We start from the raw sequence: 22,775 nt of genomic DNA, 5'->3' as shown, positions 1-22,775 counted from the left end.
GGTGCTGTCAGTGTGTCACAACCGTGAAAGATGCAGTCACAACATTTTAGGTGTGTGTCTTTGCCATCACTCGTGACAGACGTCTCATTTCTCTTTTCATCCTGAATCACACATGCAGAACAAACCAGCAGCCTTCTTAAACATCCTGCTTGGGACGCATGGCTTAAGTCCAATGGCTAATGGCCAGTGAGCTACAGGAGACAATCTTTTACGGCCATCATCATTTCTCTTTAGTAGAAACACTTTCCATGTCCAGCAGAAGTGCTTTGTCCTCGAAATGCAAACTGCTTCCTTATACTGAGCTGACTGAAAGTTGTGATGTACAAGAAGAAGGGTTTAAAGGCGATGAAGGGATTATATTCTCAAACTCTCCTAAAATAAATGTTCCTGTATGATAAAAGCTAGATAGATAGATAGATACTTTATTGATCCCGAGGGAAATTCAAACCCACCAGTGTTACGATGAAGAGACATTTATTTTGTATTATCCCACCAACCTTTCCTGTCAGCATCTTGAATGATAAGACTGAACTAAAGCCTCCTCTGACAAACTAATCTTCACACTTTCAGCAGCAGAATGGTGATACTTGAAAGCCTGTAATTTCAGCAGGGATATCACACACACACACACACACACACACACACACACCTCTAGCATAGCCACTGGGGCTAACTTTACAGGAAAAGCTCTATTTATGATGTCACGTTACATAAACTTCCTCACCCTCCTTCCATTTTCTCTCCTCTGCAGCTCTACTGCTTTTAACCACCAAGCAATTCAACAACACTCAGCTCTGATAGTCCTCTCAGCCTGCTGCAGAAAGCTTTCAAGGGACTGTAGCCAATCACATCCCTCAATCTTGACTAAAATTCAGATAGAAATCTCAACAGTTTTCCTTTCATAATGCTAATAAATGTCTTTTCCTGGCAGGCAACATCGAGATTTACTAGATGAAGTGTAAAGCCTTGACCTTACAGTGCACTGGTGTTCCAGAGTCACTGGTGAGCTCTGGGACTTTAATTATCCTTTGTGAAAGCCTATCAAAGAAACATGTGTGGGATAGTTTCGTACATCCCTCTGTGTGGAGAGAGCTTTAGGGATAAGAGAAGAAGGAGGGTGGAGGGAGAGCAGGGACTGGGAGAAACATTCATATTAGCCTCATCTTCACCGAAGGACCAAACAGGGCTAATCAGGGCCAGGCAGAGCTTTTCCATGGCCTCTCTGGAGCCACATGAGGAAGCAAAGGATGGATGTTTTTATACCGTATCACAGCACTTTGTTAAAGCTGTACCAGTTGCTTTGTTTTGGGCACTTGGGGCAGCTTGAATGACTAAAAATGCAACACTGACTTACATAAATCACCTTTTTATGACAAAAATGTTATTTGCACATCTAGCAGTCATGTTCGCTCTCCTTTTAGCTTGATTTGTTTTTATCTCCAGCTGGTCACTAGCTGTCAGCTGTTTGCTGCTGAGCAGGTAGTGTACACTGGGATTATCACAGAGAGGTTCATGAGAATGAACCTCTCTGAGAGTGAGAGTGAACCAAAACAGTAAAGCTGTGGGCTGTGACATGAAAATGAAAAGCTTGAAGATACTGAAACGCCCCATAAAGAAGAGGGGAACTGAAGAGTTGGGCGATGATTTTATCTGGATTTTTTATTTCTATTTTTTTGTCACCTCACACACAAAAATATTAATTAGCTTTAACAAAAGTATTGATAGTTACAACAGACAACATACGAGGATGCTGTTTTCTCGTCTGAGTGTGGACTGTCTGCTGTAATAATTGTTGCGTGACTAACTACTCCTGCTTTTGATTTATTTACCTATGTTTAACTGAGCTACAATTTGTACTCTTCTTGACATTAATCTCTGCATTTGTATACACTGAAATTACTGTAGTTTGTTTTGGCTGTCCATGTTTAATATTAATATTTTAGTTCAGCATTTGTTCTTCCCTTGGCTATGCTCAATAAAACAGGTGGGAGTTCACAGCCTTGCTTAGAGGCACCTGTGCATTAGAAAATGTTTTGTAAATATGTTTGACCCTCTCATAGTAAACAGTGTGATGAGTAAGCACTGGCCTGCAGTGGAGACCCGACTGAGGAGAGTCAGCAGGCTGGTAAAAGTAGAATTGTGCAGAGCTGAGGGCATCACAGCCGAACATTAAAGTTACTTTGAGCTCCTGTAACTTTAATTCTCTTTGACATGGAGAGATGTAGCTGTGAGCCACTCTATGTACACTACAATTAAGATCAGTGAACTGCAACCACCATAAAATAATGCTGCTATCCTCTCTCTCTCTGTCCATCTGTCTGTCTGTCGGCCTGGCTGGAAGCACCGGGTTTTCACACTGAAGGTCAGGGACAGTGAGAGGTCATTGGACCACCAGTAACATTTTCAGACAATGTAGATTAGTAATGTGTTTTGTCCAACAAGAAGGGCTGCACATCAGAGTGAATTACACATTTGTTTAAGAGGTACAAAAGCACGAGGATGAGAAACAGCACATCTTGGCAGAATTACTCGCCTGTGTTGCCAAAGTCTGATTCATGGCTTTTTGCTGGAAATGCGACAATAATTTTAAACATTTATTCACGAGGAAAAGGTTGACTGAACGCGTTTTTTTCAGCAAACGAACGGTTCTTCACACAGACCCTCAGCTCTTCATCAGGGAGCCCCCACTGTCTTACACTGTTTAGTTTTCATCTGATTTGATCTGATTTATGAAGTGGAAAAAAATACCTGACAAAAATAATTCATGAACATTTGGCTTTGGATACGACATGGCAATGTTACTTGGCAGATATTTGCCCTTGGTGGAAGCCCTTATCTTTGATTTATGACGGTGGCACAAACAACACACCTGCGCTAAAGGTAGGAGGAAAAAACAAACCAAAGTGTCAGTTCAACTGAAGCGCTTTAGTGTTTAACTTTAATTAAGAGCAGCTTCACGTTGCAGTAGATGTAGCCTGTGCTTCAAAGGAAGCAAACTGGCTGAAAAAGAAGAAGGAGAAACAAAACCAGTCACCTTGGCTTTCTACAAAGGAACGCAGGAATTAATCACAGCTAACAAGTACGATACGACCAGGAAGTCAGTCTGTGGACTGTGATGGACGTTTACTACTGTTCAAACTGTCTCATCTAACTTCTCTTCAACAATCTCACTGTGTTCCCAGATTGTTCCCACATAGGCATGAAACTTGGCCAAAATGTTGAAAGTAAGAAGCAGTTTATCCTAAATCAGAAGACAACTGTCGTGATCGGCCGGGTTAGTATTTCATGTATAGTCAGACTTATTACATCCCTTTGTTTGCTTTGGAGATATTGTTAAATGGACATGCTGTATAGCACATATAGTTGTTACTATACATGCTACAAAATACCCTAACAGCATAATCTTTCATATGAACTCTTTACTCTCTGCTGACTGTATCTCTGCCCTCACATCATTCTCAAATTCTGGTCTCTTCTACATAAACAACAAGTGTTATAATTACAGTCATATTCTGTCTCCATCTACAGTTTCACAGAGGAGCTCTGACAGCTCAGCAGGACTTTGACACTCCCTCGGTGCTAATGGTTCAAGGCCTATCATTAAAACAGACTCCGGGGCGGGTACAGAGCGGATGAGGGCGCGTCATGTAAATCCTGACATTGTGATTTTCGACTTGGCTTGTAGTGATATTTCAATTCACAAACCTATATTTTGTGCAGGAAAAGTCAGCGGAGCATGAGAGGCTTCAACACCTTGATCAAAGCCAATGCTTTCCATCATGCTGGTTTTAATAAGCAACAGTTTTATCAACAGTCTCAACCTTGTGTACACTAACAAACAGGACCACTGCTGAGAGGAGTTACAGTACCTTTGCTGAGTTTTATAGTGTGTTCTTGGTGCTTAATGGCATAAAAGGAGGCCACTACAGAAAACAAAATAGGAAAAATTGAGACTGAAGGTTGTAAACAGTAGTTTGTAAGATCAAAAATCTCCCAACAAGGACAATTTAATGGCTGTTGTGCTTTTGACTGTATCACATGATCTTCCTTAACCAACTCCTCCAACCCCAACTGCTGAGGAAAATCATCTGATACAAAAAAAAATTAGGAACCAGCCACAAACTGCATCTTGAAGTGGTTATTATGTGTACTGTTCCCAAGTTATCAGAAAAAATGTAAGCATCTAAAATACAACAACAAGATCGAAAAAGGGTTGAGAAATGAACCATGGGTGATTTTTTGCAGACAAAGACAAAATTGACTGATGATTTGCACCTTTAGATTCATATTGAGATACAACCTCTGTGCCAGCAGTATAAACCCTGAAAAATCATGTTTTCATCTCTTATTCTGAGGAGCAGGTTGGTTTAGCCACAGACACAACTGACTAAGCTCTGTGTGGCACATCCTGTACTCTCTCAGAAAGACACACACACACACACACACACACACACACACACATACACACACACATACCAGCAAAATATATATTGAAATTTGTACTCCACAGTCATGTCACAGTCACATTGAGGAACACAATCTTCCAGACGAAGATATGACTAGGTACCTTCAAACACACATATCACCCCACACACATACACACACACACACACACACACACACAAACACACAACACACAAACAGAGCAAATGCAAGGGAAACAGTTTGAAATGTTCTTGATTCCACTCGGGGCAAATGATGTCATGATGCTGAAACAAAGCCCAGCAGCTCATTCACTTAACTAAGTAAACATCCACTCACTCACACACACACACACGCATACACACATACACACCAAAAGACTCTCTTTCTTTAAATGCTGCATACAAAGATGGTATTTGTTGCAACATCTCTCTGTCTCTCTCTCTCTCTCTCCTTGTCACACACACACACACACACACACACACACACACACACACACACACACACACACACACACACACAGATATGCAGCCATCACCATTAGTCATTTATGGGCTGAGCTATTTTAACTGACAGCACAGCAAACAGCAGACTGCGGGGAAGACGCCTATCGTGCCATCTGCTGAAGCTCTATGGACGTCATAAAACATCTCAAACAGACATTAAGGTGATAAACCTTCTTCCTTCCTTTCATTCACACATATACACACACACGCACACACACACACACACACACACACAGCCTTTCCAGTTTCTTCTTATTTTCAGATGGAACTAATTTGACCTCTGGGATATTTTCAGCTCTGCCACAGTTCAGTGCAGCATGATAATGGCAAGATGTCCTTTACTCTTGTCAAACACACTCACATGCATGCACATGCACACATGCACAAACGTTTTTGATAAGAAGCCACACACAAACACACACACACAAAATGAAAGAACCCACAAATTCATGTAAACTGCACCATAATGAAGGCAAGACCTGATTTAGTGGACTATAACACACACATTTACAGTATGTGTGCACGAGGAAGGACACACGTCCGTGAAGGAACCCAATTACAGTACAGTACAGTACACAGGTAACATGAAGAACATGTGAATGCACACACATTCCATTAAATACAAGCTATTTAGTTGATGATAATGAAACCTTCTCCTTAAATCCCCTAATTATTGGCTAAAGCATACACCCACCCACACACACACACACACACACACACACACAAAACACACACACACACTCACATGGTTCATTTCATTTGTAATACCTTGTTCATTTGATGGCATATATGGTGCCCTTCCCTGAGTTTATTGCTTGCAGGGCATTCAGCAGCACATCTGAGTGATCACACATCAACTGGAACGGTGATTTAGAAGATACATCACAAGATGGGGCACACACACACACACACACACACACACACACACACACACACACACACACATATAAAATCCTACCAATACATCCCATAATGCAGGAGAGATAACTGGGCTGAAATTGGAAGGGTTTGCCTTGCATTTCATAGTCACACACACACACACACACACACACACACACACACACACACACACACACATACATCCTGCTGCCACCATGTCCTCAGGGACAGACCTAAGCAGGTGGAGGGAGAGTAATGAAACATAAAGAAAAGCACATATGGGCTCTATGCTCAGCAAGAAAAGGGAGGGGGTGAAGAATAGAAAAAGAGAAAAGACGAGGAGTCAGTGCTACAAGATCAATACGTCCTACAACACGCATCAACCAGTGGATCTGATATTTGATTATCAGCCTGAGCGCCAGTCGTCCTGTTAATCCTACAGTTCAGTGTCCTCTGCTCTTTTTAGCTGATACCGACAGATTCGTCAGACCTTCCACTTACCACTTTGTCGACCTCTTTTTCACACTGGTCCTGTGTTATGTGGTCAATAAAAGCTTGTTTTTCAGTTTCCATGACTGAACTCCTACAGTAGCAGATACGTACTTAAATCTCCTCTTCTTTCATTATCAGCTAAGAGTAGTGCACAGCATTATTTACGACAATTTGAACATACAAGTTAGGAAGGCTAAATAAAGTAATTAATTCCTTGTTACACAATGGAAAAACTGAATAGTTTTATCAAACAAAAATTAATTTGATTATTAATTATTAAATCAAACAATTACTTTTCAGTTATTGAGCTTAAATTTTAATTTTACTCACCTTTTCTATTGAACATGTTATATCCAGATTTCAAATGTGATCAAAAACAGCACCAAATATCTGTGTTTATATATAAATGAAAACTGTTGTTCTTATGCAGCCAAAAGCCATTTGGAGGTGTTTATTTAGCATCAACATCCAGCTGAGCCCCAGTGACTATAAGGAGTTCTTCAAACATCCTGTGACTGCAGACCTCAAACACTCAACGTGCAAAGAAGACGACTTCGGCGTTTAAGGGAAGCTCATTTCTCCTGTTTCTCTGCATCCTCCCACCTCCTGCATCAAGCTGTCAAACCCTGGAACTGATACTAACCCACCATCAAACTACTGCTGAGACAGTCAACAAGGCAACCCTCTAAATGGGCCTTTTTCAGAACAGGTATTTTGACTTGGAGTCGGAGAAGCCCAGGTGTTACTAATAACATTGACAATGGCTCTGTTAAATCATGTTTCTGTTACGTCAAGGCAGTACAGCCATTATTTATGTTGTTATTTACAGCTGTACTTTTCATGACATGCCAAAATGACTTCACTGAAAAATTGCCACTATTGTTAGTGTGAGGCAGCATGCATCAGTGGGAGAGAAATGATCTTACAGCTACTCAACTAAACACACAAATGTTCTGGTTGTAATTGTTGCCTGATTTATTTATTTATCTATTTATTTATTTATTAAGTTTTTTGGCAGTACCTGAGTCCACAAATGGGTTCTGGCATGAGATTTCAGTCTGATCAGAGAGCTGATTTCCATCTGGGACAACAGGTGATAGCAATTAAGAAACCTGGCAGGAAAGAAACACCAGAGGCTGAGCAACAGATCACATCCTGCTCTGGTGAGTTTGAATTATGCTACAAATAACACTGGTGTCATACACACCATTCAGATTTAGAAATACTTTGTCTTGTAGATAAATAACTTTGACTCATGATTGTAAATATACTGACATGAACCCCCTGTCTACTCGTAAGGTGGCTGGTAGAAGCTGGCAGTTTCTTCTTTCATAGCAAACAGTGGTCAGCTCAAAGTTATGTCAGGCCTCTAGCTTTTGCGAGCTGATTGATTGGTTTTAACATGTCAGGCTCAGACTACATGATGCCAGCCTGACAATACCCCGACCTGACAGGTGTAGGGCATCAGGAAATGAAAATGGTATCAGGCGCAAACTGACTGTTTTATCTCGAGTAGTGGACGACACATCTGGTGTGTTTCAGTCATTTAAGACAGGCGTGTCTTTGAGGACATGTCTGAAATGATGACCAACAGGAGGGCACTCTTCCATCATAGTTGGAAACACAGCAAAGCAAAAAGGAAGGATGTTGTTGCTGTGAATTGGAACTCTGAAACAGAGGACAGGTCACAGTGAAGTCATGACAGAGTATCTCTATCATAATTCTAAGACAAGGTTTTCAGGTCTGTCTTTGTAAGTTGCTAATCTAGTTCAGATAGTTGACCATTGTGAAGTCACTCACATTTTGGCTGTCAAATACAGCAGCGTGGTCAGTTGCCCTTGGCTTCATAGTGTTAGTTGCTTTGTTTTGAACTGAAGTTACCTAACTTATGATATGTATACACGTTATTTAGTTAAGTTAACATCCTTATTTTAACCTAATTTTAACCAAACTGTGAACACTTCACAACCTTAATGGCCAAGTACCAACTACGTCACAGTTTGAAGCTTAGGGCCACCGACCAATCGACTGTATTTGACGAGTTGGGAGTCAGAACATAATTATTTTGGTCAAGTTTAGAAATTGTATTTTTATAGGTGGAGCTGGTTTGGGGTGCAGTATACCTTTTTCACTGTGGATATTTTGGCTTGGCAGAACAGGAAAAGCACAGGCCATGAGTAACCTGCAGTCCATTTAGGTGAGCTAATTCCACGGTCCTTGTATTATGCATACTGGGCCATCGTTAAATTTGTTTCACTCGGATAGAAGAGGTAACTAAAAATGGCAGCAATATTAATAATTTTTCATTTTCCTTATTGTTTTATTCCTTATCTTTACCTTTTGTTCCTGCATCTGTGTATCAGCACGCACTGTCCCGTTAGTACAAGAAATTACTCTGTAAATGCGGAACAACAATTGAACAATTGTAAACACTGTATGCTGTGGGTCGTAATTTAAAGCGTTGCCAATTGATCTAACTTGAAAACAAACAATAAAAGAATAAAACCAACTCATTGTGCATGACTAAAACCCATGCAAAATGAGTTGGTTTTGTTCTTTGGCCTAAGAACAATTCCATCTACATTGACGCTAGTCACCGTGAATTATTTCTTTTGTTGGATGTATTATCCCATCATGTTTGAGAAAGAGGGAGGCAGGAGTTATATAGTCAGAGAGAAATACATTTTAAGCCCTGAGTGTGTGGGAGCCATTAGCCATAGAGCCATGTTATTATGTGCCTGTCACCTCAATGATAAGTGGAGCTACTGTGGGCTGCACTGCACAGTATATGTGGCATTTATACAGAACTATTAGAGTAGAGGCAGAACATCAGGTTTTTGAGCACTGCATTATTGAAGTCGGATCTTTTCACTGAAGGTCTGAATGGTCTGTTCTCTGCCTATCAATGCAGTTAATTTCTCCACAGGTCTCCGTCCATTACATGCTTCCCTACAGAGAAAAAAAAATGCCACTTTGCTATTTTCTCAGGTTAATTATGTTGTGTTAGTGATATACACATGTCCTGTCCAATTTGACAAACCATTTTTGATATGGGCATTGATATGTCTTCTTCACTGAATAGTCTACAGTGGAGGGTAGATAGTGTATAATCTTTTATATTGACAAAAACTTTCTTCTTTAAAGAAATGAGAAAACTGCAAGGAGAAATTTCATAAAATTTGATGGGGTCATTCTACTTTCAAGGATCAGTATACCTTAATTTGCATAAAAATGCACTCTCTGTCAGACCAGTAAAATAATAATGAGTCTACTTTTGAACATAAATTGTACTTTGTGATTAAAGATTCTGCCTGAGTGGTGGCAAAACAGAAAAATGTCTGTCAAAATTTGTACTCAGTATAACGACAATGAGCAATATGAACAGCCTTTTCCGCCATTTCAATGTCATTGTCTCGTTCAGACCAACCGGGACATTTTGAGTAGTTATTAAGGCTGACAGCTCAGAAAAAAAGTGTTCTAATTCTAGATGGAGTTCTTTATTTCTTTACTGGAGTGTGTGACAGTATTCATTTGTTTCCTGCATATAGCAACATAAGTACATGTGTGTGCACGCAGAGGGATATGTGTGAGCTTACTGATGCTGATGAGTGTGCGCCAGTAAGACCAGGGGACTAGATGTTCATGTTCAGTATAATTATACATGAGATCTGAATCACTCGTCACGCTTCACTGATGGTTGATGAGGATGACAACAGATCATAATCAAATGAGCAGTGCAGGATTTGTTAGGCCCATACAGTATGGGGCTTCAGATGAAGGGACAGGGACACCATCGATGGTAATGCAGTTCTGTCGGTTGGCTCACCACTTTGGTCCACGCTGAAATGTCTCAACAATTACTGGATGGATTCCCATTCCCAAATCAGAATCAGAATCAGAAAAGACCTTATTGCCATTGTAAGTGAAGAGGTTTCACATTACTAGGAATTTGTCTTGGTGATTGGTGCATACATAGAACGTAACAAGTAACATATAATAGAAGAATAAAATCAAATAAAATAAAATAAAGTAAGATAAGTAAAATAAATATGGTTCTGGAGGTAGTCCAAAAGTGAGGTAGTGCAGGGTGGAGTATAGTGCAAGTGGGTGAGGTAAACAGTGCAAATGAACAGCAGGTGGATCATGACATGAGCAAAAATCAGTTACTAAATGTGATTCATGTTCCTCCGAGGATGAATTATAACAACTTTGGCAATCACTTCCCTTTTCTTGTAGCACATTCATTAGGTCACAATATCAGTTTGTCCCTGCAAAGCTAATCACATAGCCGTCAGCCTCGGATGTGCTCTCATTGTCAGTTAGCAAATGTTAGCATGCTAACATGCTAAATGTGTATTGCGACCAAGGTAAACATTGTGACTACTAATTATCAAAATGTTAACATTGTAATTGTGAGCATGTTAGCATGTAGCTCAAAGCACCAGTGTGCCCTGAGTTTTTCTACATACACATGTTAATACTGAGATGAGTCCCCACAATAAGACTACTTTAACAGATTTGTCCTACCAAGGCAAGAAAAGTCAAAACTTGGTTGCTGAAAGTACACAAATACATGTAAGACAAAAGAAAAAGAACCTATTAATCACTTTTTTGCTTTTGTTTTTCTAAAAATGTGTATTTCCATTCATGATTTTGTGTTGTTATTCTCTGGAACCTTGGTTGCTGGTGTTTCAGATCCAGCAGTCATGCCTGTAGGGGTGCAGGAAGCTAAATTTAATCTTGGTATATTGCAGATAGATAAGCTTTGAAATATTCATTTCCCCCTTCCACATTATTGCTCATAGTTTTGATGGAGTGGAAAAAAACGCTGTGAGAGAGACGAGGACTGAACTCTGTGTGTCAACTTTTCCACAGACTATTCCAGCATTTCCTCTTCTCAAAATAATACACAAGATATGCCAAAAGAAGCCATCTATTTTTTTTAAAAAACATCATTTCTGCTTTACTGGCATCACGTCTGCTCGTTAAAGCCATAAAGTGAATGAACAGGACTCTGTGGTTTATGGTAAACCATTTCTTTAATTAATCAAAAGAACCATAAATATTAATCATAAAGAAGATCACTGAATCAGCATGTGTAGGTGTTGCTGACTGCTGGAAATTAGCAGATCAGTAAAACTCGTTAACTGCTTCTAGATGTTTTTGATGTAAAAAAACTGAAATCTTCAGTCTTGTAAAACAGGTCTATTTGCTGTGAAAAAAGTTTGTGTGTATCATAGTTTCCTTCCAGCTAAGTTTTATTGAACAGGATTAAGATCAGGATTAAAGGATGTAATCTTTGATGCTGCAGGATAAGAAGAACGCATGTTGTTCTTTGAATGTTGTAAGATTAGTACATAAAGAGCATGTTAGGAGACTCACTCAGGCACACAAACACACACACACACATACACACACGCTTGGTGAATGTGAAATTGCCACAGAAATAAAAGGATTGAGAGTAGGCTGATCTTAGCTCAGTGCACGGACTTCAGATTTACCAGGCAGACACAGGTTTAATTCAGGGTGGCTGACTCCAGAACAGTCCTTACAGCAGCATTACACTTGCCCACACACACACACAGTCACACAGCTGAGAGACCAAAACGTCCAACACACACTTGTATGCTCTCAGATGATCTAGTAGTGTCTGGGTTAAACCAGAGTGCTTTAAAGGGATTAGCATAAATTAGTCATATTTTTAATTAGCATAATGTGATTTTTTTTGTGGTGACTGATTGACATTCTTGTGACCTCACTATTACATAACGCTCTGTTGATTTCCTTTGTGCGCAGCCAAACTTCACGGCAGGGAAAATACAGAAACATTGCCAGAACAGGATTTGCCTGAAACTATGCTGTCAAAAGTCAGCAGGATGATACAATGTGAGACATTTATGATTCATTTGAAAATACAGCATCTTGTAAGGCACAGAGAGGTAAAGTGAAGCCGACTGAAGCAGTATTTTGACACTGATTTAAACACCTGTATAAGGTCTGTATAATGTCTGCATATTGTGAGAACTGAGACCCTGCTCTGCTGTTCAACACAGCTTTTCTGTCATTGTTTTTATGGCTGCATATAGATGGTATGAACGTGAATGGACATCATGTGTCCCGTCTCTGTCACCAACACCCCTAGAGGCAGCCATAAGGTGGGACAAATCCTCTGTAACCCACTGATGCCTGCTCTGCACAACTTGGCTGTCCTCATGTCTTGTTTATAGTTGAATTACTTCCTGTTTTATTTTGTAAACTCTTGTCTCATGTTTACTCTTACATGTCCTGTTTTTTCCCACCTTTTGTATTACCCTGATGACCCCCTCTAGTGTATTTAGTCTTTGTACTCCCTCCTCACTTTGTCACTTTGTCTGTGTTTCCTGTCTTCTCTGCATCTGTTCCCTTGTCCTCCATTTTGTGCCTCCCCGTGTTCTTTGGATCTCCCTCATTTGGATTATTCTTTGTTTGGAATTCACTTTATACTTCTAGACTTCTAGCTAATTTTAGTTTTGTGTTTCTCTGCCCACAGTAAGTTTAATAAGTTTAAGTTTCCTGATGTTAATGTAACAACGGCAGAGAGAAATAATCTGTCTGCTATTTGTTTCTTTCTGGCTGCATCATAATAATAAATAAATAAAAATAATAATCATCAGCAACCACATTATCAGAAACAGAGAGTAATGGGATACTATGAGGATATATATTATTATTATTTATTATTACTTTATTTATTTAATAATACACCTCCTGCTGCTTCCATTGAATATATTATAGTAATCAGTTACACTTTTCATTCTTATGTTTATGCACACAGAATTAGATTAAATAATAAGACACAAGAGCAAACTTCTCATCAAATGATGGAGGGGTTTCTCTCCCTCAGATTTTTGGCAGCAGCTTTGGCTAAATATTTGCTTGTCTGGAGGCTAGAGGATCACATTAGTGAAATTAAATTTTACTGGTAATGATGATATCATGGTGGCTGGTCTTTCCACCAGCACAAACCACCATGAAGCTGGAGGCCTCTGACTTTCAGAGGTTTGACCTTTTATAAGCTCTGTGTCAGTGAAATTCACTTGAACTGACGTCATGCCATTATTGTACTGTTGTACTTGTCCTCTCTCTATGTATAGATATCTGTAAGTGTGTTAAGAGTACAGGATGAGACATATTGTTATTATCATGCTTTAATGAACAAGGTGATAGAGCAGCAAAATTGCTCCGAGGTCTCTTCATTTCCATCTGCTGACAAGGTGGAGCAACCAGGTCAACGCGAGAGACAAGTAAAGACATTGAAAGTAGCAAAAAAGTGTGTGAAATGTGTCCCCTCTAGAAAAGTGAGTCCAATCAAAGGCAAATTAAATGCAGTGAAACTAGGCTGGCATAGAATAGCCCTACATTCTTGTCCTTGTTCTGATTAACATGAGTGCCCACATCATGTTAACTATTTTTGTAGCACTGAAGCTCCCTCTTCATTAATTTGAGATACACCGGTGTCTTGTAAGCGCCTGATATGCACACCTGACAGACAAGCACGGCTTCCAGTGTCCAATTATGTTTGCTCGTACCGCAGTTTTATTGCTGCTGATGAAAAAGTTGAGAGCTGAAAAGCTGTCCCGTTTGACTGTCAGTTGTTTAGTGGTTGCTGGTATCTGAGACGAGATTCAGATAAATGAGCAGGGGGGGTCAGTGCCTTGCTCTGAGATGCACTCGGTGCTTCCTGCTGCAACTGAGCATGCTAATCCTTGGTTATAGGAATGGCTTTCTAACCTTTAGACTGCATTATATCTTTGCCGAAGGTTTTATTCATTTAGTGTTGAATAGTATGCTCGCTGTACTATAAAGTCTCTGGCTCTAATGTACTGCTGAGCTATGAGTAATGTGTTGACTCAGTGGGTTGGGCAGTTAAGAACTTTTTCAGTGTTATTCTTTTCCTTAGCATTCTGTGGGGTTGCTCATATATGCCTCCTATGAGTGCAGCTCTATTTGGACTTTACCCATTGTTACTCAAAACACTTGACCTCCTGTCTTTCCTGTTGTTCCCTGTGTCTGAATTGCAGATTAAGCTTATGGTGTGACAGAATGGTGTTAGCGACTCTTGGTACTGATGTTGTTGTCATCGTGGTGAGGATTTTGTGTTCCTGCGTTGCGTGATTCACACAGGAAGCAGAACAAATATAACTGTATGATTGCACTACCCGTAGGGCTTAATATCCCTGCGTAGTGAGAATCATTCACTGGAGAGGCTGTTTGTGGGTGTGTGTTGTTTTATTCTTGCAGTACCAGCATAGGTTATTTCTGTAATCTTTTTGTTTGACCTCAAGGAAATGCAAAGGCCATTTTCTTAGCCACTGTTAGTTGGCTTTTTTATTACAGATTCTCAAAGTATGAAAGCAAACTGCAGACTGTTCTGCCTCAGCAGAGGACACGGGCTCAGAAATTAAAGACACACATGAGAAGATGTTAAGTTAGCTAATGAGACCTTAAGGTTGTGTCAGAAACAAGTTGACTGTGTATTTTAAGAGACTGTTTGTGGGATTTTAGTGGGAACGCTATTACTCCTAAATAATGCACTAATCAATACTTTTGTGTTAAATATTAATGAAATGACAACGTGCAAAACTGTGGTGACAAAGCCATCGCTCACCTTTACACTTCCCTTCAACTCTTATCAACGGTATCTCACAGCTCATTTTTATCTTTGAGCCACATGGCAGACTGACAAACTTAGCGACTGCCTAATTACAACTGAGCTCAACAGAGAGTGAATATTATATGATATATCATAATTGTAACATTTAGCAGGTGGGCAGGTATACAACTAAGAATGAAAGATAATATTGTTCTGTGTCTGATGTCTGTGTAATTGGACATAATTTGCTGATACATTTGCCATCACAACACCGTAAAGTAATAACATGCCAGCTTTAATATACCATTTATTTCAAATTCATTAATACAGCTCTCTCTCTCTCTCTCACACACACACACACACACACCAGCATGTGAATTGCAAAGCTTTTTTCAAATCTCGAAGCTCATTTTTCTTTGTTCGGCTTCTCCTTCTCCCCATATCTCTCGCTACACTTCTCCCTCTTTCCGTCCATCACGTCTTCCTCGCCTCACTCCATCTTCATCGCTCTCTTCTCTCTAGCAGGACCTTTTTTTATTTTTAATCTCAGTCTTAATTATTTCACGCTACCTCCTTCCCTTTATTGACTTCCTTCTTCCCCACATCTTCTCTGTCTGCACTCTTTTATTATGCTCTGCCACCTGTTCACTCCTATTTCTGTCCTTTACCAAAATCCTTCCTTTTTTCCATCTGATCATCTGGATCCTCCTTAATCTCCTTCTCAGTCTTTGATTTTGGCATCTCTTCTGCTGCTGCTTCTGTCTCATTATCTCTCTCTGGTCTTTTCTGCTTTTCCCTCCATCCCTTCCTGCCTTCATCCTACCTGGTTGCATCTGGATTTGAGGATCCAGGACTAAACTTTTCTGTCACCCTTTTCACAGTCGTTTGTCTAAAATCGTGACAGACTAGCCACAAAGCTCTGACAGACAGCTAGAAAACAGACCTGCTGTTTGCCTAATGACATCAAGTCCAGCCTACAAAGCAAGATGACAATGGCTTTAAGTGCCTGCATATTCAATTTGTGCAAGACTGACAGCTTGGATACCAAAGTTAAAGCAATAATAGATCAGAATAATGGATGAAACAGAAGTGAGCTACACAGAGTGTGAATTAGGGATTGTGAAAAACATGAAATGTGTTTTATGTTGTCATCTTTGGACAACACACAGGTAGTCATTTAACTAATGCCTGACAATCCTTCTGAACTGTGAAAGAATCAGAAATACTAACGAGATTAAGTTTCCGATTTTCTGCTCTTGTTCCTGCTCAGGCAGTAGGCTGTGCTGCCAAAGAGCATCCACTGACAAAACAAAGTTCCCCTGTCATTGTATAGTTAAAATGCTGGCAGCTGCTGGGTGGATTAATGAAACGTGACTTGTTCACAGAAGATCGTGGCGTTGATCCATCCCAGAAGGAGTTACGGCGCATCCACATTAGGCAATTACGTGCCTCACAATTTCCGTCCAATGCCAAGGAGTGGCAGGCAGGAAATGGTGTCCCTCATGACTAACCTTATCCGTATTGTAGCTGCCATACCCAGCCAATTAAAAAAATGAAAAATTAATGGATCTAAATACAACATTGAATGTAATCCAGGGTTTTGCAGAATCATATGAGTGTTCTTGTTTAGTGTTAAGGTTGTCAGAAACACATGAGAGTATTTAGCTTATGAAGGTTTGAGAAGGGAAACAAAAACCTGTGGCCTGTTAAACCTCTTTTGCTGTGTCCTCAGAAGCTGTTTGTGAGGCTTAAGCAGCTCTGCCACTCAGCTGTATTATACTATGTCAACGTTCAGCAAGAGCAAATTTCTCATTTAATTTCTTGTTGAGCGTGGTGAAGCTTCTCTACGATCTTCATTGTGGTTGTTGGGGGCTCATCTGGCTCAAATACATGGTTTACAGTTGTTGGATATGTCTGTTGTGTGTGTGTGTGTGTGTGTGTGTGTGTGTCATGTTTGGTCATTGCTATAGCAACTGAAGCCTCGATGTTGTCTCGATTTCTTGTATACTTGAAAGTTGATATTGTCCCAGCATGTAGACTTTTGTTGGGAAGAGTTAGAACAAGCTGGCATTTTTTAGCTGCTATTTGATGTTTGCTTCAAATGGCTTGCAAAGTAAGTTAGTAGTTTATAGCATATACAGATATGGAATTTTAGCAGCAGAGGGCAGGAGACAGCTGTAGAACACACACACACACACACACACACACACACACACACACACACACACACACACACACACACACACACAGGTCGCTTCAGCTGACAGAGCTTGTGTTTACCATGCGATATGTTGCAGAGGAAGTCAGTGAATCCATGGCCGCTCTCTGTCTCGCCTGCTTGCTACAGTCACACTGAGATCAACTCATTTCACAGCTAAGTGCTCTGATTGACTCGGTGTGTGTGTGTGTTTGTGTGAGGTGCACATGGATCACCTCCTCTCGACAAACATAATGTTGATGATACGATTCTAAACCTCTAATATGTTCAGTGAGGAGAGTTCAGTTTAGGAGAGCTCACTGCCAACGTTTCTCCAGAAATATTATCATACGTTTACAGTTTCTGCTCATCTTTGTTAGCTGAATGGGCTGCACTGAGCCTGTAAAGACACTATAGAAAGATATTACATCATGTTCGTTCAGCAGACGCTTTTGTCCAAAGTCATACAATACATGCAGTCAAACCCCGCAGGAACAAGAGCCAGATGTCAGGGAGTATGGTTAACACCCAAACAAAGACCTAAAAGCCTGTTCAGTGGTGCACAACAAGTGATGCAGAAAGGTGGTTGTGTGCCACACTATTCCATGTTTAGGCAAAGTGCAGAATAACAGTTTCAATCATGAAAAAGTGGATTATGTCTGCTGGATTTAACTTTACTGAGCTGCGTAAAAGTAATGTTTAGACTCTACAGGGCTTCATTAAGTGCAAACAGGCAAGTGCTAGCGTGGGATGTTGAGGTCTGGTCTGAACATTGAGTTTTCAGCCTGCTGAGAAAGTTGGGTAGTGACTCTGCTCTCCTGACTTCACAGAGGAGTTTATTGGCTCACGAGATAGAACAGAAAGACTCTGTGAATATATGCAGAAGAAATGTGTGTGTGTGTGTGTGTGTGTGTGTGTGAGACATACATGTTTTCTCTACATGACCGTGTGAACATTTTTTAGCTGCTAGTCACTGAGTATTTGAGCATTTAACTCAGTACATTCATGCATAAGGAAACAGTGTGTTAGTCGCTGTGTAAATGCTCAGAGGTGTTTTCAAAGTGTGTGAGGGAACGTATGGTGTGTGTTTCCCTGACCCGGTCTGAAAGGCTGGTTCACACACGGGGCACAATCTGTGACCTCAGACCTACCCAGGACTGATTAATATTTGACTGAGAACCCCCATTGTTATTTTTCTCTCTTTTAGCCTTTGGCTCAACAGTTTTCCGGAGGGAAAACATTTACATTTTAAGATTTTAATTATTCGACAGACAAACCCAACAGGGATTCGAGAGGCAGCAGCAGAATAAGTTTCACTTACAAAACTTATCTTGGTACTTCATAGATCGAAAAGTGTTCTATAAAAAGTCAGAAAATGATTACCCAGAGAAGTAGCTGCTACACGACACTTTAAGGCCAGCAACACAACTAGACCTTTCTATGTCAATGCTCTTCTTCTTTGCATACTGAGGGTTAGATGAAGCTGATTCATTCATCTTCTCATAAGCTCAGTCATAATTATGCTCTTCTGTTCATCATGGATAGCTGATTCTGGCAGTGGGATATTCAAACAAATCATAAGAATGTTGTTTTTAGATTTATCCCAGCGGCCTTAAGGACAATGTGGGCATCTGTTATTGTGTTGGAGTTTATATGTTTAATAATTGTTGTGTAGGTTTATGATTGAGCAGCAGAACACACAACATCATCATTGTGACTGATTTCTGCACAGCACAGACAACAGTTTACATTTCTAAATTAAGTTTTTTTTTTCTGTTTGGCAATAATATTCAAAAAAATCAATGAATCTATCCACTGTCCTCCATAAATTTGTTTATTAAAGCTGCCCTAATGCATATTACCACATGATCAAAGGCGTAAAGGCGACAGACTGTTCATAGTGATAAACACATCCCTTCAGCTCTGCAAACCTGCTTTACTGTCTTTCAGCTAATTGTTTTGGTTTTGGCCATTTGAATTTTACAGTTTTTTGTTTGTTGTTGTTTTTATTGCTCACTGTCTCTCGTCATCAGGCCACTGTTTTCAGCTTAAAATCTCAGATAAACTCACAGTAACCTGCCTGTCCAGCGACTAAACGCAGACAGACTACACTTAGCGACGGGTTGGTGAACATAGTCGAGCCTTTAGCATACGCATTTAGCATTTAGCCAAGGAGGCAAACATTTCCCTCAGGTGGTGGTGATGACCAAAACAGAGCTGAAAGGAGACTGGATATTATACTTCTGTTCTTGATTTTTCTGTTTTTCCACCCATCCATCCATCTCTCCATGCAAACCAAATTCTTTACTTTTCTGCTGCTTCCTTCAGTCATCAGTGGCTATGGAACAATGATTAGTTTCATTATTCCTGTTGGCTGATTTTCCCTGATTGCTACTTATCACCAACAGATTTTAATCAACGGACAGCAGAGGCCAAGGCAGAACACTCAGAAAGGCATCAAGGTGAGTAAAAATGAATCCATCATGAGGTTTTCATCTCTGGGAAGCTTGGAGTCCACGGGGCAAAATCACGTTTTCTCTCGTATGTGGAATGAAGCAACCAAACGAATCACCTCTTGAGGTTCAGTGCTGTTTGTGAGGATGTTTGCCTGCAAAATTAGATATTGATTTTCTTCTCTTTGTAGCTCTCTCGATCTCTCTTCTTGGCTGCCTTTCATTCATCGGCTTTCCTTCACCAGCTTTTCATTACCGCTCCTCCTCCTTAGTCTCTTTTTACTCACTTTCACCACTCCACCTCATGCACATTAACTCTTTCATCTGCCATTGCTTACGTTCTGTAATATTTACTGAGCTAAACTTCAGGTAGTCTTTCCTGTTAACAAGCTGTAGCCCCCTCTGGAAAACTCATACCTTAATTTGCTTGCTCTGCACAGCAGCCATATTTGATTCATGCCACATTCCAGATGGGTCATCCTACTTTGGAGAAAGTACTATAAACAGAGAAATTTTTTAATGAAATTATTATGCTGCAGACTCTCAACCCTCCAGGGCTCTTTGCAGATTCCCTCCAAACAGGGAAACAGCTGCAAATCAGTGAAATATATGGCACATTATCTGCTTAGTAAGAAAACCTGCAGGCTTTCACTCCCTTTGACTACCTTAGCATGAACTGATTGGACTGTTTTTTAGGATTTGTGCTGTGTTATTCAGTGAAATCAACTTTTGCAGACTTCCAGTCATTCATGGACATAAACAGGGTTATGGTTAAATTACAGTGTCCATGGTGCTTAAAGTGCAGAAGGTCTCTTCAGACTCCTTCGGCTTCTCTTTTTCCTTTTTATCTTTCCTCTTTTCACTCAAGCCTCAATTTCCCTCACTGCAGCAGCACTTTTCTCAGTCCAAATCATTTAACTGATTTATGATAATTTTTTTTCTCTTACTCAGCCCTTCTGTTCTTTCGTTAGTATATTTTATTGGCCTTTTAGGAATCTCTTTTCTTCTAAATCTTCTATACGTTCTGTATCTTCTTACACTCCACCAGCAGTGTGGAGCGCAACATTCATCTATACGTCGGGTCCGCACGCCATCAGTTCCTTTCTTTCATTTATATATGCATGAGCAGCCTGTCGTGTGTGTGTGTGAGAGAGCAGTGAATCCAAGTGCCATGTGTTAAGCCCCTGTGTGTCAAGCATCCTTCCGATACACGCACACACACACACACACACATGCGCTGCTGCCTCACTTTCTGACAGCTATCAAACTGGAGGCAAGTGTATCTCAGTAAATACACATATGTATATAGAGACTGTTTTAATCTATCAGCCGAGTATGACAGGCTTATTTCCCCCGAGTGGGAGATGCTGATGGTTTAAGGGAATTCAAAGCAGGCTCAATTTGTCACATCGGCATTGGTCTCCAGCCTGCATTACTAACCACTTCACCACGGCAAAGCCAAGCAGGGCCTCACCCGTCTGAACATTACACTATATCATTATGTTCTTTAACTTCAAGATTGCCAGTTTGCGCGCTCTGACAGTAGCATCTTAGTGATTTACATTTAGAAATGAGAGCCATCAAATTATGACAAATGCTTTGATTAAAAGCCACACTGAAAAGTTTTACTGTGGAAGCAGAAGTATTCAACTTTCTGCCTCGAGACGAGAAGTGTAGGTTGGTAGGCTGTCCTCATCCCAACAGTTTGGTTACGCCTCAACTCTTGTCACTCAACTTGAGGGGCTGTCACACAGTCTGAGGTTGATGTAAGCAACATCTGCAAAGCCTTCATAGACTGCAAATGCAGAATGCAGAACATTTCGTCCCTTGACTTAAAACATTCATGCAAAAAAAAAAAAAAAAAAAATTTTTCCAGCGTTAATTTAGTGAATGTGAAAGTACATCTACATGGCAGTTTTCAAACAGATTGTAGCTCTGCATGAAATGTGCAGCCACTTTGTTCATCTAAGCGTCATCAACGGGGGCTCCGACAAGCCAAACCATTGAATTTATTCCGTGTTCACATCATAACATAAGACAAAATTAAACCTGCTGTGATAACCTTCTCAAGCAGTAAAATCCTCTCATTGTCTCGTATGCCAAAGTGCAGTGTTTTGGTGAATGGTAGCCCTCAAATTCATGGGTTTATTACTTAAATTGGCTTTCTTGCCCATACCAACATGCCGTCTTGTATTTTCTATAACAGTGCTATTTTCAGTCTGATGGTGTCTTGATTTTAAGTGATTTAGTGATTCATCAAACTCACAAGAAACATTTTTTAAAAAGGTCAAAAGTGAAGCAGCACTTTTCCAACAGCAAAAACATTATTTTCTCCTGACCCCCTCCCTGCCAATGCCTTTCAGTCTCAACAAGCCCACTTCCCAATAAACCTGAGAAGATAACCATGAAGGCATCACTCAAGCTATTCTTCCAGACTTCCGAAGTCCCCTTCCAGAGCCACAAGAGATGTTATTGTTTTCACAAGGTGAGTGTCTTCCTCCCCATGTTGAGTAGTTAATGCTGTGGATTATTTCTGGAGATATGTGCTTTATGTGCTTTTAAGCCTCTTCAGAATCTACTAAGCCCTAAACACGGTCCCTCAAGCAGTTGTTAAATCAGTAGTATAATTGTCTGCATGTAGGAGTGTAATTTCTAAGTTTGGTTGAGCACCATAAGCTTAATGAGTCTTCACCATCCTTCATAGTTTCTGTTCACCTTTTTTGGGCTCAACTGAGCCGGTTGGTGGAATTTCCAAGTCTCTTTCCTCCTCATTTATTTTGTATTAATATAACATCATAATCATTACGAAAGCTTGCAATTTCATAATGAAGCCATCAACAGCCAGAGGCTTCTTAATAAATTGGTTTTGGCTCTTTAGTTTTCTTGTTAAACTTAAATTCAAATTCGGTTTCTGTCTCTGTCCTCAAATGATGCCAAAAATAAAATCAATCACATCAAAATAATACTGCCAGATGAATGGACCGACAGACAGGCAGATTGCTTCACTTAGCCTCTCTGCTATTCCACTCCTCCACAAACACAGTCTGAACCTCCCGTCGCATCTCGCTGCACAATGTCTCTTTGTCTTATTACTCACTTTTACAACCACTTTCCTCTCTCTAGCCCCCCTCTCCCTTTGTCTTTCTCTCTCCATCAGGACATTATGAAGTTGAAATGAAAGTGCCACTGGAGCT

The 22,775-nt window shown here is 40.3% G+C and overlaps 1 long non-coding RNA gene across 1 annotated transcript; it reads left to right on the top strand.

Annotated features, from left to right (window-relative positions):
• Positions 1-7,300: 7,300 nt before the first annotated feature.
• On the top strand, positions 7,301-22,060 carry LOC124066383. Its single transcript, XR_006844584.1, has 3 exons — positions 7,301-7,462; positions 19,537-19,590; positions 21,945-22,060. It is a non-coding gene; the product is annotated as an uncharacterized LOC124066383 (long non-coding RNA).
• The last annotated feature ends 715 nt before the right edge of the window (positions 22,061-22,775 follow it).

The sequence above is a fragment of the Scatophagus argus genome, chromosome 10 (genome assembly GCF_020382885.2).
Source record: "Scatophagus argus isolate fScaArg1 chromosome 10, fScaArg1.pri, whole genome shotgun sequence".
Classification (NCBI taxonomy): domain Eukaryota; kingdom Metazoa; phylum Chordata; class Actinopteri; family Scatophagidae; genus Scatophagus; species Scatophagus argus.
Note: the sequence above shows the minus strand (reverse complement) of the source record. Positions and strands in the feature narration are given on the sequence as shown.